Genomic DNA, 19,885 nt, shown 5'->3' with positions numbered 1-19,885 from the left:
AGCATGGAAAATGTACGTTTGCCATTTAAAGAAAATAGTACTTTTGAGGGTGTCTGCATAAAAACAGTTAGGTACGTATATAAAGGTAAAGTTAAAGGAATGCATTCATGAGAAAATTTTAGAAGAGGAGAGTGGTAGCTTTTTAAAAAATAATCAGGAGAATGTATTTTCGCCATTGACTTCTATTAAAACGGAGGCAAATTGAGGCAGGAGACCGCGGAAATAAAGTAAATTTTGTTCCAGAAATCGGGGGCCTCATTTATGATAAATGACGCATCGCTACGTAAAAGCAGCGATGCGTCACTTCTCAGTGCACACTCCTTGCGACATACCTGATGCGTCATATTTAATGTATGACGCATCATGTCGCAAGGAGTTACAGATACGTCAGTATTTCTGACGTATCTGTAAGCGCAAAAGTGACGCATTGCTGGAGTGTGTCACAAAAGTGACACAACTCCAGCAATGCGTCCTTTCACATGGGGCAAGCCCCATGTGAAAGGACTTGCGTCAGTCTTACGCCTGCTGTGAGGCAGGCGCAAGATTTTGACGCAACAACGTCCTAGAAGTGACGCAGTGAAATCTCATAGATTTCACTGCGTCACTTCTACGAAGCTTTTTGCGGGGGAACGCCCCCCCTGCATACATTATACCTGACGCAGGTATAATGTAGCGCAGAGGTTTACAAAGTGCAAGAAAGAAGCTCCACAGCGGATCAACAGGCAAGCACCTCGAATTTCCAAAGTCCCTTAGAATATTCAGTCTTATTGTCCTGTCAACCTCCAGGACCTGCTGTGGTTCGGTCCCACTGGAATTCCAGATAGAAAATTTGAAAGAACGTGGAGGCAGCACCAATCTTGAAGTAAATCAACAAGCCCAAAGTTTTTTATCAAAAAATATATTTTTCTTTTTTCTTTTGGTATTTTCAAAGTGCACAGGACAGCCAACGCGTTTCGCTCCCCAACCATGGGAGCTTCGTCAGGGCAATTTTAATAGATGGTTCTCCTACAGTTGTGCAATCAAATTGAAGAAAGAGCTGGCCACTATAATGGTACATGTACTAGTCGAAGGTTCCAAATAGAATAGAGGTATCCAAAGCGTAGAGGGCCGTCAGATTATTCAAACGATTAGCATATCAGATTATCCCATTAGGTAAATATTAATATACATAGGGTTATCGTGATGCGAAGGGCCGTATGTGCAGTCCTTGATAAGCTGCTAATACACACGTGCTTCAAAGAGTTATATCAGCGGGACGGCCCAAGACGGATTTTCCCAAACCAAAGTCTGCTTAGATGCGTCACTTTGTAAATAGTGCGCAACCGGAGGCATGTTTTACGCCGCCGATGTGTCACAAAAAGTGACGCATCGGAAGCGCAAAACTGACGCAAGGCCTCATAAATGAGGCCCCGGGAGTCTTGGCATGTATGTACACGTCACAAATATATATTAAAGTTCCAGAAGCTACTTTTATCAAAAATATGGCTGATTCACAAACCTTAATCAGATGTACAGTCTAGAGCGCCAAAGTGAATGAGCAAACGGATGAATCCAGCAATACTTGAACTAAAACAAAATGAATGAGCATATGAACGAATAAAATAGTGAACAAATTTGCTCTTTGTATAAACTTCTAGGCACTGAGGAAGGCAACAGATTAGTTAGCAGGCAAAGCACACAGCCTCGCATCATTGTGCAGCGAGAGTGTGTGCTGTCCAGCATATGTTTTATACTGGAACTGTTCCATACAAATTATAATGCATAGGCAAGCTCAGAAGGATCCCATATATTTTAATGTGTGCTGTGTACTGTAGCATACATGCAGTCCATGTATTTTTGTTGTTTATTTTAAGAAGTAAAATCATTTTCTCTTGTAAACACTCATTATAAAAAGGCAAATATTATTGACAAAAAGCTTAGTCTGCCCAACTTTGTAGGTCAGGATATGGGTCAAAACCTATGGGTGCTTTTTCCTTAACACCAATGAAATTCGACTGGTGAAACCCGCCCAAAAATGTCCAACGATGGCTGAGAAAGGCATTGGCGCTGTAGGTGTAATGGATGTCACTGCTCTGCAGGAGGTGCTGAAGACCGCACTCATCCATGATGGATTAGCCCATGGCATTTGCGAAGCTGCCAAGGCATTGGAAAAATGCCAGGCTCACCTTTGTGTACTTGCTTCCAACTGTGATGAGTCCATGTATGTCAAGTTGGTTGAAGCACTGTGTGCTGAACACCAGATTAATTTGATTAAAGTTGATGAGAACAAAAAGCTGGGTGAGTGGATTGTCCTTTGCAAACCTGACCATGAAGGCAAACCCTGAAAAGTAGTTGGCTGCAGCTGTGTGGTTGTTAAGGACTAAGGCAAAGAATCTCAAGCCAAAAAATGTCATCAATGAATACTTTAAATAGAAGTAAACCATCTTGAAATAATAAAGCAAAAGAAATTGAAAAAAAAGAAAAACCTATGGGTGCTTGCACTAAGCCACCGCAGTAACACTCCAGTGATGCCTCTATAATGCAAACTGATACAAAGCTGCGCAAAGGCATTTTTGTGCTCATAAAGAGGGCACCTTTCCTATGCAAAACACCTTTTTTGCTGGATAGCAAATACCATTGCGAGACTTTGCACCTGCTTTGCCCATGCACAAAGCCTTAATAAATTGGGGAATAAGACATTAAACAGCTTTCTTTATCCTATTGGGTTGTAGGGGAAGAACACAGAATAGAAACTACACAGGACAGACATTGTTCCTAGACCCTAGTTTGCTTCCTGTTCTTGCAACCCCATTCGTAACTCTGGAGACCAGGAGTTGTTCTCTGATCTATAGAATGCGTATTAGATTTGTCAAACTCTTATCTAGAACATTAAATAAACTGTTATTTGCAGGCTTCAATACGTTTCAACGTAACAATTCCAGTAATTTTTACAATAGGGATTAATTAAGCAGAAAAATGGAGGGTAAGATTGTTGGGGCCAGCTCTGTGCCCCAGAAGTAAAGGCGAATGCGAAGTATGGCAGTAGACTGGAGCACCATTTGTTGATGGAAAATTACAATATAGCCACTGAAAACTACCTTGTATTAAAGCACGGCCCGGGGAGCGCTACAACAGCACAATGACATTTTACCTTCAGCTGCAAACATCTTTCCACTGTTGAACATGTGGTGGTACTAGGACAGCCCACCATTGAAAGAATCGGATGGAAGAAAGAGGGGATAAATGGATCGAGCTCGGTTGAGGTACAATAATCGGATAGTGGACAGCCAAATGAAATGCTTGGTGTCATCCAATGTCCTTCCTTCCTAGTTTGTGCTCTGTTTATTGCTGAGATTACCCAAATTGTTAAGTAGATTTCCTTAACCAGAGCGCTTCATTCACATATGCTGTAGGAGTGCAGAACTGGGAAAAGAAGAAAAAGAAGTTCAAAAGAAAGTGAAAAAAAGAAGTGAACAAGAGAGTAAAGACAGGAGGAAAGAGAAGAAACAAGAAAAAGAGAAAAGAAAAGAACAGGGAAGGAAAGGAAAGAGAAAGGTGAAAAGAAACGAAAAGGGAACAAGCAAAGGAAACAAGCATTTGCAATGCAATAGGTATCGCATTATGAAAGTTTGAGCTATTGGTCTTGTAAATGACAATTTTTTTATTTATGTGTTGGTTTTGAAAATAGCTAAATTAATAGCTTTGTTATTTACAATGCCAATAGTTATAACTTTTGCAAATGTGACACCTATAGCATTTGTAATGCAACATGTTTGTATTTACGTGACTTAGATGTATTGATATTACAAATAACAATGGCTTTTAATTTTTTTTAATAAGTAATACTTAAATAAAAGTGATTGTAATTTATAATGGCAATATCTTAAACTTTTGTAAATAACTTTTGTGAAGATTATGTTCAGTGTATTTTATTGTGATGAAAATCCAAGAACAGAAGTGAAATATTAACATATTTTTGTGACATGTGTAATAAAGCTTGAAACATTGAGAGAACATATTTGAACCAGTTGTTGAATAGTTGCACAGATTGATGCTGTGATGGCGCGGAGTAATGTTGTGGTGGAGTTGAGTGATGCTGTGGTGGGGCTGAGTGATGCTGTGGTGGGGCTGAGTGATGCTGTGGTGGGGCTGAGTGATGCTGTGGTGGGGCTGAGTGATGCTGTGGTGGGGCTGAGTGGTGCTGTGGTGGTGCTGAGTGGTGCTGTGGTGGTGCTGAGTGGTGCTGTGGTGGTGCTGAGTGGTGCTGTGGTGGTGCTGTGGTGGTGCTGAGTGATGCTGTGGTGGTGCTGAGTGATGCTGTGGCGGTGCTGAGTGATAATGTGGTGGTGCTGAGTGATAATGTGGTAGTGCTGAGTGATGTTGTGGTGGCGCTGAGTGATGTTGTGGTGGCGCTGAGTGATACTGTGGTGGCGCTGAGTGATGCTGAGGTGCTGCTGAGTGATGCAGTGGTGGTGCTGAGTGATGCTGTGGTAGTGCTGAGTGATGCTGAGTGGTGCTGTGGTGGTGCTGAGTGATAATGTGGTGGTGCTGAGTGATAATGTGGTGGTGCTGAGTGATAATGTGGTGGTGCTGAGTGATGCTGTGGTGGTGCTGAGTGATAATGTGGTGGTGCTGATTGATGCTGTGGTGGTGAGTTTTGTCCTTTGTGTGCATGGCAAACCTTACCTTCTCGTTAGGTGCATCGGTATAGCCACATTCACTCTTCTCTTTGTAATTACACCTTAAAGTATAAAACGTGAGTACACTGTGCAGTCACTTAACTACATGGAGTAAGGTCCCCAGTTTATAACCTCTGAGTTCTAAATCATCTGTTTAATAATTTTACTGCAGAAAAAGTGCAATGCCCCAGTTCTGCAAACTTGACCAATTGATTTATGCCAAAATGTCAAGTGTAGACAATCGAGAAGAGCATAGCAATTTGTACAGCAGTTCCTAGCCAACAAGCTGTCTTGTATTATTTTAATGAAAGCACAGGCCACGGATTCCATATTAGAAGATTACATAAGTGTGGCGCATCAGCGCGTGCTTGCGAGCAAGTCAGAGGCTTGCTATGACTTTGTATCAGTCAGACACTACTGTCTACCACAGGCAGCAGCACTCATGTAGGAGACGAACGGACTCCCCACTGAACAGCACGTGTGCACGACAATCAGTGCCGGGGGGATTGGAGGAGCAGCAACAAGCTTGCCACCAAGTGTTGGTCGTGCCAGCTGGACACAAGCCAAACACTGCCTACTCTGTACATGACAGATAGCTAAGCTGCCGGATCGATGCTGCACCATGATAGCCATGTGGTTTCCGCCAACCTGGTTGCTGGGGTGAAACAACCACGAAACTAAAATCGTAAGTGTGACGAGTGTTGTTTGCTCCTGTAACGGCGTCCTAATAATTATATCATTTGGGAACCGGTCTTAGCAGAAAATACGTATTCATGCATCTGGAACTTCTTTTGAATTTTGGACGTCGACTTTAGTTTCAGAATTATTACAATGACACACAAAGCACCCCACTATGTTTTTGCAAGCTTGCTTTGCTTGGAGCAGGAAAGACACGGCAAGAGTCCCAAGCTACCTCAAGTACCTACTGACAACGACTTCTTGAATGCGAACTGTTTTGATTAAATTGGGTCTGCACTGGGGTTTTATTCGGTTATTTTCAATGGCTGGCCACCACCTACAATAAAAGAGGTTACTGCACTGGCGCCGATATCAAGGAAGTTATTCAGTTTACTCTGATAATAAAGTTCAGTAAGTTGCTTGCCTTTACCACGCGTATGCCTTTATCACAGATATGCGTGGAAAATGCTCTCGGCATTGCGGGGGCGGGGTGCGCATTCCTTTGAAGTGTGAAGCAGGGGGCGGGGGAGCAGATCCCTTTGAAGTGAAGCTCTCGGCATTGCGAGCATTGCTGTGGCGGGTCTGATGCAATGATCGGAGGCAGGCGCTCGAAGACCAAATGGAAAGCGCGTGCACGGGCACATGCACTCGGCGCAATCCGCCTGGTTTAGCTTTCCTGGTTTCAACTCTATACTCTCGACATCTGCAATGCCAGAGGCATTGGCAGAGGTCGAGACCTAAAAAGGAGGGAGGGTAAAAGATAACTTGAAATATAGAACAGACGAGAATAGATCATAGCAAAGTGAGAATTAAATTGAGAGAGAAAGGGAAGGAAACTGCAAATGCAAATTAAAAGAAAGGCAAAAAGAGAGCAAATGGGAAAAGGTAAAGGCAAATGGAAAATAAAGTCGGAAGAAAAATTTAAATGCACATGAAAGGAATTGGGAAAGGTCAATGGAAAATTGAAATAGGAAAGGGCAGAAATGGACAGCAAGGACCGGGAATGGTAAAAGAAAAGAAAAATATAACTAGGAGGAAGGGGAGCAGAGAAAGGGAACTGAAAAGGGGAAATAAACGCCCAACGGTCAAAAAAATGAAAAAGTGGAAAAAAATGAAAAAGTAAAATGCTGCCGAGTTATGGTAAACGGGAACAAATAAATATCCAGAGCAACTGTGTCATCTGCATCCATGCTTTTACACACGCTTTGATAAGTGGTCCTAAATATGAGTTCCACAAAGTGAACCAGTCAAAGTATTCTTACTGCCCTTGATATAGCGATATTTATAATGCACCCTCAGTAGCGAGTCTGTATTTGAAACTTTTTCACCCCATCTTGGTATCCCTGTTGTTGGTGCTGTGACCACTTTGTTGTGTGTGCTCCAAAACCATCCATCCATACGTAGACGTGACACACTGCTATGTTTCTGCTGGTCATAATAATGCACATACTAATTTTTACTGAATTTATGTACATTTAAAACATTGTCGTTGAGCCGTTGCAACAGCAAAAAAAAATGGTATTAGTTGCCAGTGAGGTTGTCAACCCTCCCCTCTAGCAGGATGAATGGTGAAACCATCCATGGATGGAAGGGTGAAATGAAAGATGAGTCGAAGAGCAGATGGGTGGAGGATGGATAGAAGGTTTACTGACAGCTTGGAGGGGGAGACTGAGAATGATGGAAGGGAAAATAGATGGATGAAAGGGTGGATGGATTGATGAAAGGCTGGATGCATGAACGATGGAGGGAGAGATGCAATTGCGTATGGGTAGATGGATGAAAGATGAATTGTGAAGAGATGGAATCTAACCGGCCCAGGCCAGACACCGGGGGAAAGAAAGAGGATAGTCCCAGGATCCTAGGGCCTGCTAGAGCAAGGCAACCAACCAGGGACCCCAGTCCCAGCTATAGCAAGAACCACTTACCGAAACACGCTCTGGAGAATCTGCAGCGCAGAACCAAAAAAAAAGGCTGAAGGGTTGGACCGGCCCACCTCTTATAGAGGTCAAGGGTGACCTGGGTTGGCCATATTGGTAAGGGATGGGAGGCATAACCTTTTTTGCTTTGGAGGGTTCTGGTGTGGAGCTGAAGCTCACTTTGTTATTCATGTGGCGAGGAAGACTTACGAGGAGGTAATGGATGAATGGGTGAAAGGGCTGCTGGGATCAATGCAGTGGTGAAAGAATGGATGCAAGGAAAGTTCGAAGGAAGAATAAGGGGATGGGTGATTGAATAGATGGATGATGGAACGAAAGATGGAAGGATTGAATAAAGCGTGAAAAGATGGGCCGAAGAGTGAAAGGATGACAATGTGTAACAAGGATGATGAGAGTATGGATGATGGAATGATGAACCATCATCCTTAGTGGGGTGGAAGGATCAATGAATGGGTACATTAAACAACGGATGGCTTAAAGTTTGGAAGGATTAAAGGATGGTTGGATTTAAGAGAAGAAGGCTGGATGGAAGGATTGATGGATGGAAAGGATAAAAAGAGGAGAAGTGAAAGGCACTAATGGAAAGATGGAATGATGGCGGGGTAAAAAAATTGGGTGGATGAATCAATTGATGGCAAAATTGATGGACAGGTGAACGCATCAATAAGATGAAAGGAATGATGGGTGAAAGGATGGTTGGAAACATGATTGGGTGGGTGAATAGAGGGGTTGATGGGTGAATGAATGGAGGGTGAAAGGATAGGTAAATGGATGGAGAATGGAACAGTGAAAGGAACTCTTCAAGGGAGGGTTTGGCTTCACCTGCAGGGTGCCATTATGGTAAGTGGAGGGTGGTGAAATTTTCTGGCTACTCCTTGGCTTGTCGTCTGTTACATGTAAACATTTTTTAAGTACCCAGAACATTTTCCACATTGCCTGCATTCCTAAACACTTCGGTCAGAGCCTTTTTTAATTCATTCTAAACAACATGTTAAAAAAAACAGTGTTACTTCCTTAGCATAATATTTTGTATCAGTATTTATTCTGTGGGGCACGCTGTATCATGCACTGATCTCTGTTGTACAAAATATCTGTCTCGTGCAAATAGTTGTTTTGTACATCATTTCTGCTTGAGCACATATATGACTTTATGCTTTGGAAAGTATTGCTCCTGGGTAACGTCAGACCCTGAAGCACTGCATCATGTTATTAGTTACCCTTGAGTAGTGAGCATAAATTCCATGGGTGTATAACATTTTAAGAAAAACAAAGGTTACCGGGATGTTATAGTTAGGAAATAGAATTTGAAAAACCTTAGATATTCACTTATTAAAACCAAAGGTTACAGGTCATTAAAGTTAGGAAGTGGAATTAGAAAACTTTAGAAATTCACTAAATTCACTAAAAAAAACAAAGGTTACAGGGACGCTATAGTTAGGCTCAGATTTCACTTGTTCAAAATCAATGAAATAAAGCAGTTATAGTTACCCGAGCTAACTATAACTTGTGCCCCTGCATTGCACTGCTGATGACCTCACATATTACAACACGGGCAGTGACATCACTGATGACATCAGCAGGTGAGTGTAAGAGGTTTTAAGAGTTTACAAGTGTTAAACATATATACTACCCTACTGAAAAGGTTAAATTAGTATACCAGGTGCACTACTATTGTGTGAATCTACTTTTAACATATATTATGTGAGTGGCTGTGTTACTGTATGTCTCCTTGTATTTGTGTGTGTGTGTGGCTCCATGGGTGAATAAGTCGGTATGTGAGTAGCTGTGTGGGTGAGTGAGATGGTGTGTGAGTGGCTGTATTGGTGAGTGAGTGGGAGTGTAGTGACTTTGGATGTCTTCATGGCTGAATGAGTGAGTGACTGGGTGTGAAGTGGCTGTATGCGTGGGTGAGTGGCTGGTTGAGTGTGTGTTTGGTTAAGTGAGCTTGTGTTTGAGTGGCTGTATTGGACAGTGAGTGTCTGTAAATGGCTGTATGGGTGAGTGAGTGTTTGTATGGATGTATGAAAGGGTATGTAAGTGATGATTGTGTGAGTGTGTGAGTGAGTACTGGTGTGGGTGAGTGAGTGGTTGTGTTGAAAGCCTATATGGGTGAGTGGGTGTATGAGTGACTGTGTAGGAGAATAAGTAGCTGTGTGGCTGAGTGAGTGCTTGCGTGAGTAGCTGTATGGATGAGCAAATGGTTGTGTGAGTAGCTGAGTGAGTGAGTGTGTGGGTGACTCTATGGAGGAGTGAGTGGGTGTGTGACTACTGGTATGGGTCTGTGAATGGGTAGGTGAGGGGGTGTGGGAATGGGCATAGAAGAGGTTGTATGAGGTTGTGAGTCGTACTGTGGATGATGTCATCAGTGAAGTAATTTTAGATGTCATAAGTGATGTCATTTCAGATGTCATCAGTGATATCACTGACCATGTCATGAGTGATGTAATATGGGAGGTCATAAGCAGTGCATAGCAGGGGTAGAACGTTTAGTTCACTAAGTTAACTATAACTGCTAAATTTCACTGGTTCTGTATGAGTGAAATCTGCGCCTAACTATAATGTTCCTGTAACCTTTGTTTTTTTCCAGTGAATTTCAATGTTTTTTTATTCTATTGCCTAATTATAACATCCCTGTAACCTTTGGTTTTATTTTAAATTCTACTTGTTTTACATTTTATTCCTTATCAGTAACCTGTAACGTTTGAGAGTGAGTGAGTACCTGCGTGTCTCAGTGGGTGTGTGAGGAAGTGCAGGAGTGTCTCAATGGGTGTGTGAGAGGATGTTTGAGTGTCTGAGTGGGTGTTGAGTGGGTGAATGAGTGAGTATCTCAGTGGGTCTGTGAGGGGCTGTATTTGTCTGAGTGGGTTTGTGAATGCTTCCATGAGTGTGAGAGTTAGTCTGTGAATGAGTACATGAGCATCTGAATGGGTCTGTGAGTGGGTGTGTGTGTCTGAGTGGGTCTGTGATTGGCTGTATTTGTCTGAGTGGGTCTGAGGGTCCGTGCATGAGTGTCTGGGTAGGTCTGTGAGTGGCTGTATGTGTCACAGTTGGTGTGTGAATGCCTGAGTTGGTCTGCCAGTGCATGTGCGTGGATGTCTAAGTGTCTGTGTGGGTGTGTCAGTAACTGTGTGAGTGACTCAGCCACAAAGGAACCACACTTGCCCCTTTATCCAACAAGAGTCCACAGTTTTGCACAAAATAATTGCAAAAGTGGAGTTCTTTCTACTGGTCAATGACTAAGTGATACCTCCTTGGATAAATGTATGTATTCTACACTACAGCTGCATAATGGAGCACGAGTGATGAAATTCACTGGGGACCTTGCGTGCATTTTGGCAATGTGATTGTCCTGGTGCATGTTTATCCAGAAATATGTGATAACATGAATAATACCATAGAAAAGACAGCGTGGAGATGTCTTCAGATTCCTCTGCATCAAGAACTCCTCACCAAAATCAGTGGAAAAATGTGCTGTGGGGGCACTTGTTAAGCTGTCCGTCGACCTGGCAAAAGACGGGAAGACTTTCGATACTGCTAAGGTGGGCTGGGCCAAATGGGGGAAGCATCCAAGTGAGGTGCACATTTGCATACTCCTAGCAATTTAAAGGGAGAACCATGGACTCTGCTCTCCCCAGGAGAGGACAAAAAAGAACCCACCCTTCAAGGTCACATACTGATTGCGCTTCAATAGACCAACGATACAATCCCCTCCAAGTAGGATTTCAGATCATTTTTCGATATTGAATTGCTGAGAAAACACACTTTCTTTGCCTTTGACACGCCCAGGAGTTAGGATCATTTGTCTGTCAAAGAAGGGGAACTTCAATAGGGGCACCTGCTATGTTTATATTTTTAAGTACCTTCTGTGGAGGTTACATTTCTGTGAAATAGGCATCAGGGACAAAACGGATCTAGGGACCCAATTCCCTGAGGTCCGGTCATGACTTGATGGGTGAGGGAGCTGCATCACCCCCATCCCTGGGCTGAGTTCGGGCCAATGGGGGAGTGCACCATTTGTTCCTGTGTTTTAAATATTTGGGTGCGGAAAAAGGCACCCCATAACTCCTTGGTGAGGGTTGACTTTGCTTGCTACAATCACTGATATTGTGCAATGTGGGCCTTGGTTGAAACGTTTTTTGCCAGGGCTGCTTTTGGTGTCCAACCCCCCTCTGGATTATGCCATTGTCTAATGCAATGTACACTTAAAACCTTTAATTTATTTAGAATTGAGAGGCTAACACAGCCTTCTTGGCTGCAGAGATGTGTTTAATGGGCTGTTGGGATCTCAAAAAACAACTGGAAAACTGATCCCGAGACTTAAGAGTCTTGCAGCCTGATTCATGTACGGGCCGTTTTGCGTGTCCCTAATAGCGATCAATAGCGACTCGCTATTGAGGAAACGCAAAACGGCATTCATGTACTTTTCTGAGAAAAAATAGCGACTCGCATGCGGGCGCTAAAGCCGTTAGCGACCCACCAAAAACGCAGAATAATCGCTATTTCCGGCTACCTGCGATCGGGATTGCGACTCGCAATCCCGATCGCACGAGATTGCGCTCGCAATCCCGATTGCACGGGATTGCGAGTCGCATTCTCGCGGGATCAGGAAAACGGGAAGACGCATTCCGAGCACCGTGATGACATCACAACCAGGAAGCTGCCAAATCCCACCCCCAAACACCACAGTGACGCTAACAGTCGACTGTCCACGACGGAAAGCTGCCACCAACCCGCCGTTTGCGCATCCCGACCCCGCCGAAATAGCGACCGCTATGGCAGAGGACCCGCAGGCAGGACCCAGCAACAGCGCTGGCCGAAAGCGCAAATTGAAATTTTCGGAACAGGAGCTGGAGAACCTCATAGAGGGTGTGGTGGCCAACCACGACCAGCTGTTTGGTGCAAACTCCCGGAGGGTCCCGGAGCAGGAGAAGAGGAGGATCTGGGTGGGGATTGCGGCAAGTGTGAACTCTGTGGGAGTTGCGGACAGGTCCCTTGAGGAATTAAAAAAGCGGTGGTACGACCTCCGAGGGCGTGCCAAGGAGAGGGTTGCGGAGCGCCTTGGTGAGGCATCAGGCACCGGAGGAGGTGGCCCGACTGTCCCACCCAACACCCCCCTGGAGGACCGGGTAGAGGACACGTTGGAGAGGGAGGCGTGTGTTGGCGTCACCCCTCTGGACTCCTCCCGCCCCACCCAAGACACCCAAGGTAAGTGGCATGCGACTGCGACCCTGTCCCTATGACCGCCCATGACCAAATAGGCTCACTCATTGGCCCTTAGTCATGCCGTGCATCAGGAAATGCCCTGAAGCATTGTGGGAGACGTAGTATGTCCACAATGTAGTACTACCACAATGCGGCCCGAAAGGTTCCAAAGTGCGCAAATACACAGCCACCCAGGGAATGACACCCAGCATGCATGTAACATCTGCACGTCTGTCAGTCACATGCACCTAATGAGTATCCACTTACCCTCACAGGTGCAGGAGATAGCAGCGACAGTGAGAGGCTGCTGATCGACGAGGAGGCCCATGAGGAGGAATCCCTACCTGCCACCCAGCCACCAGCCCCTGCGCCAGCGCCAACACCAGCAGCCAGGCCACCCACCTTGCCTGCAGCATCCACCTCAGGCCCACCGGCTGCCAAGGCCAGGCCACCCACCTTGCCTGCTGCATCCGCCTCAGGCCCACCGGCTGCCAAGGCCAGGCCACCCACCTTGCCTGCTGCATCCGCCTCAGGCCCACCGGCTGCCAAGGCCAGGCCACCCACCACACCTGCCGCATCCGCCTCAGGCCCACCGGCTGCCAAGGCCAGGCCACCCACCACACCTGCCGCACCTGCAACACCAGCTGCTGCAAGACCTGCAGCTCGTCCACCACCATCTGGGCCAGCCACATCGGCTACACAGCGGCCGACCACCAGGAGGGGCAATGGCCACTTCCACGCATGCATGAGTGTGGAGCGGCGCATGCTGCGTTTACACCAGCGCCAGTCGCAGCAGCAGGGAGCCATCCAGCTCCAGCTGCAGAAGATCGGCCGCAATGTTGCGGGAGTGCGCGACAGGGTGGACCGCATGACGGCGGCCATTGACCGCATGACGACGGCTATGGAACACAACACTGCTGCGCTGGTGAAGCACCGAAGTGTTGCTAGCAGGCGCCACCACCAGTTGCTGAGCCGGCTGTCCACCTACAGCCGCTCAAATTATGCCTCGGCAAATGCCACCACCCTGCTTGCGCGCCGCTCCTTAACCCAGCAGCACCAACTCGTCCAGTGCTGCGAAGATATCACCCGGGTGCTGGAGCACTTGACAACCGCGGTCACCGCACTGCACGCACCTGTGATTCCGGCAATTGTGGGGGGTGATGATGCTAGTGAGGGTGCCTCTAGTGTCAGCAGCCACTCTGCCACGCAGGCCCCCCCACCTAGGCGCAGCGCAAGGGCTGCCCCACCTCCAGCTGCCCAGGAAGAGGAAGAGGCTCCCAGGCGCCAGCAACTTGTGCGCCGGAGACGGCAATGACATTGTGACAGGGACACAACGCAGGCTGAACTTAAGCCTGCAATGGAGCGTCCCATGCAGTATGCATGAATACTGCTTTTTGTATATAGTTATTACGAACACCCATTTATTTTTTTGTGATTCAAACAAATACATTTATTTTGGTGCACACATACGCCTTGTGTAATCATTACAGTTTGCATGCAATTGTGATATGTGGGGTGGGGGAAGGGGGTGGGCTAGAAATTGTTAGCTGTGATGTGGTTGCGACGTCTGTGGCCTTCAGCTGGGTTCTCCCCGCGTGCATGGTGCGCATGTGCTGGTGGCCGGTCGTCCCCCTCAGATTCACTGCCTGAGATGTCAACTGGTATCCGGCGCTTGGTTGCAATGTTATGAAGCATTGCACAGACAGCCACAATGCGGCAGCACGCTGCAGGACTGTAATACATGGCCCCACCTGTCTTGTGCAGTATACGGAACCTGCTCTTGAGCAGGCCAAATGTCCTTTCAATACAGTTCCTTGTCCGGATGTGCGCAACATTGTAGCGGCGTTGCTGAGGTGTGGCAGGGTTGAGGTAAGGGGTCAGGAGGTATTCCCGTAGGGCGTAGCCACTGTCACCTGAATGAGAGGAGCAGATGTTGATTGCCTGTGCAGCGCAGTTACTTCATAGCAATGTGACATTGTCGACAAAGTGTACTTACCAAGTAGGTGTCCTTCCCCAAACTCTCCCCTGATCAGTCGTGTGTGGAGTCCGCTGTGCCTGAAGATAAAGGAGTCATGGGTACTCCCTGGGTACTGGGCCACAATGTCAGTGATGATGGTCTTGGCATTGCAGACCATCTGTATGTTGAGGGAGTGGTACGACTTCCTGTTGCGGTACATATACTCCGTGCCAGCTGGTGGGCAGATGGCGACGTGGGTACAGTCTATGCAGCCAAGGACATGGGGAAAATGGGCAACATTATAAAATTGTAGTTTTGTGAGGTCCAAATCCTGTTGGCTGGTGGGAAATGTGATGTGCTGGTGGAGCTGGGTGAGCATGGCGTCAACAAAAGTGTGGAGGCAGCGTGACATGGTGGGCTGGGAAATCCCCCCAGCAGCGGCTACTATGCCCTGGAAACTGCCGGATGCCAGGAGGTGCAGGCTGCACAATACCTGCACATGTGTGGGCACAGAATTGTTTCGCCTTGTTGGGTGCTGCATGATGGGGTCGAGTTCTTGTATCAGCCAGGTGATCATTTCCCCATTCAGCCTGTATTTGGCATAAATCTGTTCTCTGGTTTGCCCCAGCAAGGTGACCCGCTGCCGGTAAATCCGTGCCTGCCTCATGCGTCTCCTCCGTGCTGCTCGCTGTAGCCTTCGCCGCCTCACCACCATGTACATCCCAGGCATTGTGGAACGCCTATTGCTGCTGCTGAATGTCCTTATGTGTGATTGGTCAGGCCTGGACCTGTTGGTGATTGGCTAACAGTTTTTCAAAATTTGGTTAATCATGGCTTTTATGGTTACCACCTGCTTTGAGTTGTCCTTAAATTGCGCCGCGCTAATGTGCGATTTAGCGATTTTTCGCTAATGTATTTCTTTCATGAATGCCGATTGAGACAGTATTGCGTTTCGCTATTCAATTCGCAGATTCCGTGGTTGGTCGCTATTTCATTTTCGCTAATGCTCGACTTCCCGGAGTCTGCGACTTTTACAGCGTAATCGCTATTCCGCTCGCTATTATTTTTTAGCGATTTCGCTATTTCGTACATGAATGCCGATTCCATGTTTTGCACCCGCAATTGCGTTTTCGCTGCCATTGCGGGCGCTATTTCGCTTCATGAATCAGGCTGTTGGTCCTTACCGATAGATGTCTATAAAGCACTAACAGCCTGATTCATGTACGGGCCGTTTTGCGTGTCCCTAATAGCGATCAATAGCGACTCGCTATTGAGGAAACGCAAAACGGCATTCATGTACTTTTCTGAGAAAAAATAGCGACTCGCATGCGGGCGCTAAAGCCGTTAGCGACCCACCAAAAACGCAGAATAATCGCTATTTCCGGCTACCTGCGATCGGGATTGCGACTCGCAATCCCGATCGCACGAGATTGCGCTCGCAATCCCGATTGCACGGGATTGCGAGTCGCATTCTCGCGGGATCAGGAAAACGGGAAGACGCATTCCGAGCACCGTGATGACATCACAACCAGGAAGCTGCCAAATCCCACCCCCAAACACCACAGTGACGCTAACAGTCGACTGTCCACGACGGAAAGCTGCCACCAACCCGCCGTTTGCGCATCCCGACCCCGCCGAAATAGCGACCGCTATGGCAGAGGACCCGCAGGCAGGACCCAGCAACAGCGCTGGCCGAAAGCGCAAATTGAAATTTTCGGAACAGGAGCTGGAGAACCTCATAGAGGGTGTGGTGGCCAACCACGACCAGCTGTTTGGTGCAAACTCCCGGAGGGTCCCGGAGCAGGAGAAGAGGAGGATCTGGGTGGGGATTGCGGCAAGTGTGAACTCTGTGGGAGTTGCGGACAGGTCCCTTGAGGAATTAAAAAAGCGGTGGTACGACCTCCGAGGGCGTGCCAAGGAGAGGGTTGCGGAGCGCCTTGGTGAGGCATCAGGCACCGGAGGAGGTGGCCCGACTGTCCCACCCAACACCCCCCTGGAGGACCGGGTAGAGGACACGTTGGAGAGGGAGGCGTGTGTTGGCGTCACCCCTCTGGACTCCTCCCGCCCCACCCAAGACACCCAAGGTAAGTGGCATGCGACTGCGACCCTGTCCCTATGACCGCCCATGACCAAATAGGCTCACTCATTGGCCCTTAGTCATGCCGTGCATCAGGAAATGCCCTGAAGCATTGTGGGAGACGTAGTATGTCCACAATGTAGTACTACCACAATGCGGCCCGAAAGGTTCCAAAGTGCGCAAATACACAGCCACCCAGGGAATGACACCCAGCATGCATGTAACATCTGCACGTCTGTCAGTCACATGCACCTAATGAGTATCCACTTACCCTCACAGGTGCAGGAGATAGCAGCGACAGTGAGAGGCTGCTGATCGACGAGGAGGCCCAGGAGGAGGAATCCCTACCTGCCACCCAGCCACCAGCCCCTGCGCCAGCGCCAACACCAGCAGCCAGGCCACCCACCTTGCCTGCAGCATCCGCCTCAGGCCCACCGGCTGCCAAGGCCAGGCCACCCACCTTGCCTGCTGCATCCGCCTCAGGCCCACCGGCTGCCAAGGCCAGGCCACCCACCTTGCCTGCTGCATCCGCCTCAGGCCCACCGGCTGCCAAGGCCAGGCCACCCACCACACCTGCCGCATCCGCCTCAGGCCCACCGGCTGCCAAGGCCAGGCCACCCACCACACCTGCCGCACCTGCAACACCAGCTGCTGCAAGACCTGCAGCTCGTCCACCACCATCTGGGCCAGCCACATCGGCTACACAGCGGCCGACCACCAGGAGGGGCAATGGCCACTTCCACGCATGCATGAGTGTGGAGCGGCGCATGCTGCGTTTACACCAGCGCCAGTCGCAGCAGCAGGGAGCCATCCAGCTCCAGCTGCAGAAGATCGGCCGCAATGTTGCGGGAGTGGGCGACAGGGTGGACCGCATGACGGCGGCCATTGACCGCATGACGACGGCTATGGAACACAACACTGCTGCGCTGGTGAAGCACCGAAGTGTTGCTAGCAGGCGCCACCACCAGTTGCTGAGCCGGCTGTCCACCTACAGCCGCTCAAATTATGCCTCGGCAAATGCCACCACCCTGCTTGCGCGCCGCTCCTTAACCCAGCAGCACCAACTCGTCCAGTGCTGCGAAGATATCACCCGGGTGCTGGAGCACTTGACAACCGCGGTCACCGCACTGCACGCACCTGTGATTCCGGCAATTGTGGGGGGTGATGATGCTAGTGAGGGTGCCTCTAGTGTCAGCAGCCACTCTGCCACGCAGGGCCCCCCACCTAGGCGCAGCGCAAGGGCTGCCCCACCTCCAGCTGCCCAGGAAGAGGAAGAGGCTCCCAGGCGCCAGCAACTTGTGCGCCGGAGACGGCAATGACATTGTGACAGGGACACAGACGCAGGCTGAACTTAAGCCTGCAATGGAGCGTCCCATGCAGTATGCATGAATACTGCTTTTTGTATATAGTTATTACGAACACCCATTTATTTTTTTGTGATTCAAACAAATACATTTATTTTGGTGCACACATACGCCTTGTGTAATCATTACAGTTTGCATGCAATTGTGATATGTGGGGTGGGGGAAGGGGGTGGGCTAGAAATTGTTAGCTGTGATGTGGTTGCGACGTCTGTGGCCTTCAGCTGGGTTCTCCCCGCGTGCATGGTGCGCATGTGCTGGTGGCCGGTCGTCCCCCTCAGATTCACTGCCTGAGATGTCAACTGGTATCCGGCGCTTGGTTGCAATGTTATGAAGCATTGCACAGACAGCCACAATGCGGCAGCACGCTGCAGGACTGTAATACATGGCCCCACCTGTCTTGTGCAGTATACGGAACCTGCTCTTGAGCAGGCCAAATGTCCTTTCAATACAGTTCCTTGTCCGGATGTGCGCAACATTGTAGCGGCGTTGCTGAGGTGTGGCAGGGTTGAGGTAAGGGGTCAGGAGGTATTCCCGTAGGGCGTAGCCACTGTCACCTGAATGAGAGGAGCAGATGTTGATTGCCTGTGCAGCGCAGTTACTTCATAGCAATGTGACATTGTCGACAAAGTGTACTTACCAAGTAGGTGTCCTTCCCCAAACTCTCCCCTGATCAGTCGTGTGTGGAGTCCGCTGTGCCTGAAGATAAAGGAGTCATGGGTACTCCCTGGGTACTGGGCCACAATGTCAGTGATGATGGTCTTGGCATTGCAGACCATCTGTATGTTGAGGGAGTGGTACGACTTCCTGTTGCGGTACATATACTCCGTGCCAGCTGGTGGGCAGATGGCGACGTGGGTACAGTCTATGCAGCCAAGGACATGGGGAAAATGGGCAACATTATAAAATTGTAGTTTTGTGAGGTCCAAATCCTGTTGGCTGGTGGGAAATGTGATGTGCTGGTGGAGCTGGGTGAGCATGGCGTCAACAAAAGTGTGGAGGCAGCGTGACATGGTGGGCTGGGAAATCCCCCCAGCAGCGGCTACTATGCCCTGGAAACTGCTGGATGCCAGGAGGTGCAGGCTGCACAATACCTGCACATGTGTGGGCACAGAATTGTTTCGCCTTGTTGGGTGCTGCATGATGGGGTCGAGTTCTTGTATCAGCCAGGTGATCATTTCCCCATTCAGCCTGTATTTGGCATAAATCTGTTCTCTGGTTTGCCCCAGCAAGGTGACCCGCTGCCGGTAAATCCGTGCCTGCCTCATGCGTCTCCTCCGTGCTGCTCGCTGTAGCCTTCGCCGCCTCACCACCATGTACATCCCAGGCATTGTGGAACGCCTATTGCTGCTGCTGAATGTCCTTATGTGTGATTGGTCAGGCCTGGACCTGTTGGTGATTGGCTAACAGTTTTTCAAAATTTGGTTAATCATGGCTTTTATGGTTACCACCTGCTTTGAGTTGTCCTTAAATTGTGCCGCGCTAATGTGCGATTTAGCGATTTTTCGCTAATGTATTTCTTTCATGAATGCCGATTGAGACAGTATTGCGTTTCGCTATTCAATTCGCAGATTCCGTGGTTGGTCGCTATTTCATTTTCGCTAATGCTCGACTTCCCGGAGTCTGCGACTTTTACAGCGTAATCGCTATTCCGCTCGCTATAATTTTTTTGCGATTTCGCTATTTCGTACATGAATGCCGATTCCATGTTTTGCACCCGCAATTGCGTTTTCGCTGCCATTGCGGGCGCTATTTCGCTTCATGAATCAGGCTGTAAAACTCAGAAGGTAGCAAAGCTCTTGAGCACTGGAGCAGGTACTGGCTCAGGTATAGCTAGGAGATAGATACAGGACAGTGACAATGTGTGATGAACAGGCACTGATCTCAGTACCGCATTCCCAGCTCCCTCTCAAAACACCCTATCCAAGGGACACAAAAACACACCTCCTCTATTGCAAAGCGTGCTCGTCTTCAACCAGTAATCATTTTTATAAATTTTTGTTGTTTTGCTATGC

General features: G+C 48.2%; 1 protein-coding gene and 1 pseudogene across 1 annotated transcript in view; one reads left to right on the top strand and one right to left on the bottom strand.

The window, feature by feature from the left end:
* Positions 1-19,885, bottom strand: part of LOC144828503 (CMP-N-acetylneuraminate-beta-galactosamide-alpha-2,3-sialyltransferase 1-like) — a 593,148-nt gene that overhangs the window by 493,404 nt on the left and 79,859 nt on the right. The gene's annotated exons all lie outside the window — the stretch shown is intronic.
* On the top strand, positions 2,025-2,412 carry LOC144827120 (small ribosomal subunit protein eS12 pseudogene; annotated as a pseudogene).

Source organism: Lissotriton helveticus, chromosome 4_1 (genome assembly GCF_964261635.1).
Source record: "Lissotriton helveticus chromosome 4_1, aLisHel1.1, whole genome shotgun sequence".
Classification (NCBI taxonomy): domain Eukaryota; kingdom Metazoa; phylum Chordata; class Amphibia; order Caudata; family Salamandridae; genus Lissotriton; species Lissotriton helveticus.
The sequence above is the reverse complement of the archived record's forward strand: the minus strand, read 5'-3'. Positions and strand labels throughout refer to the sequence as shown.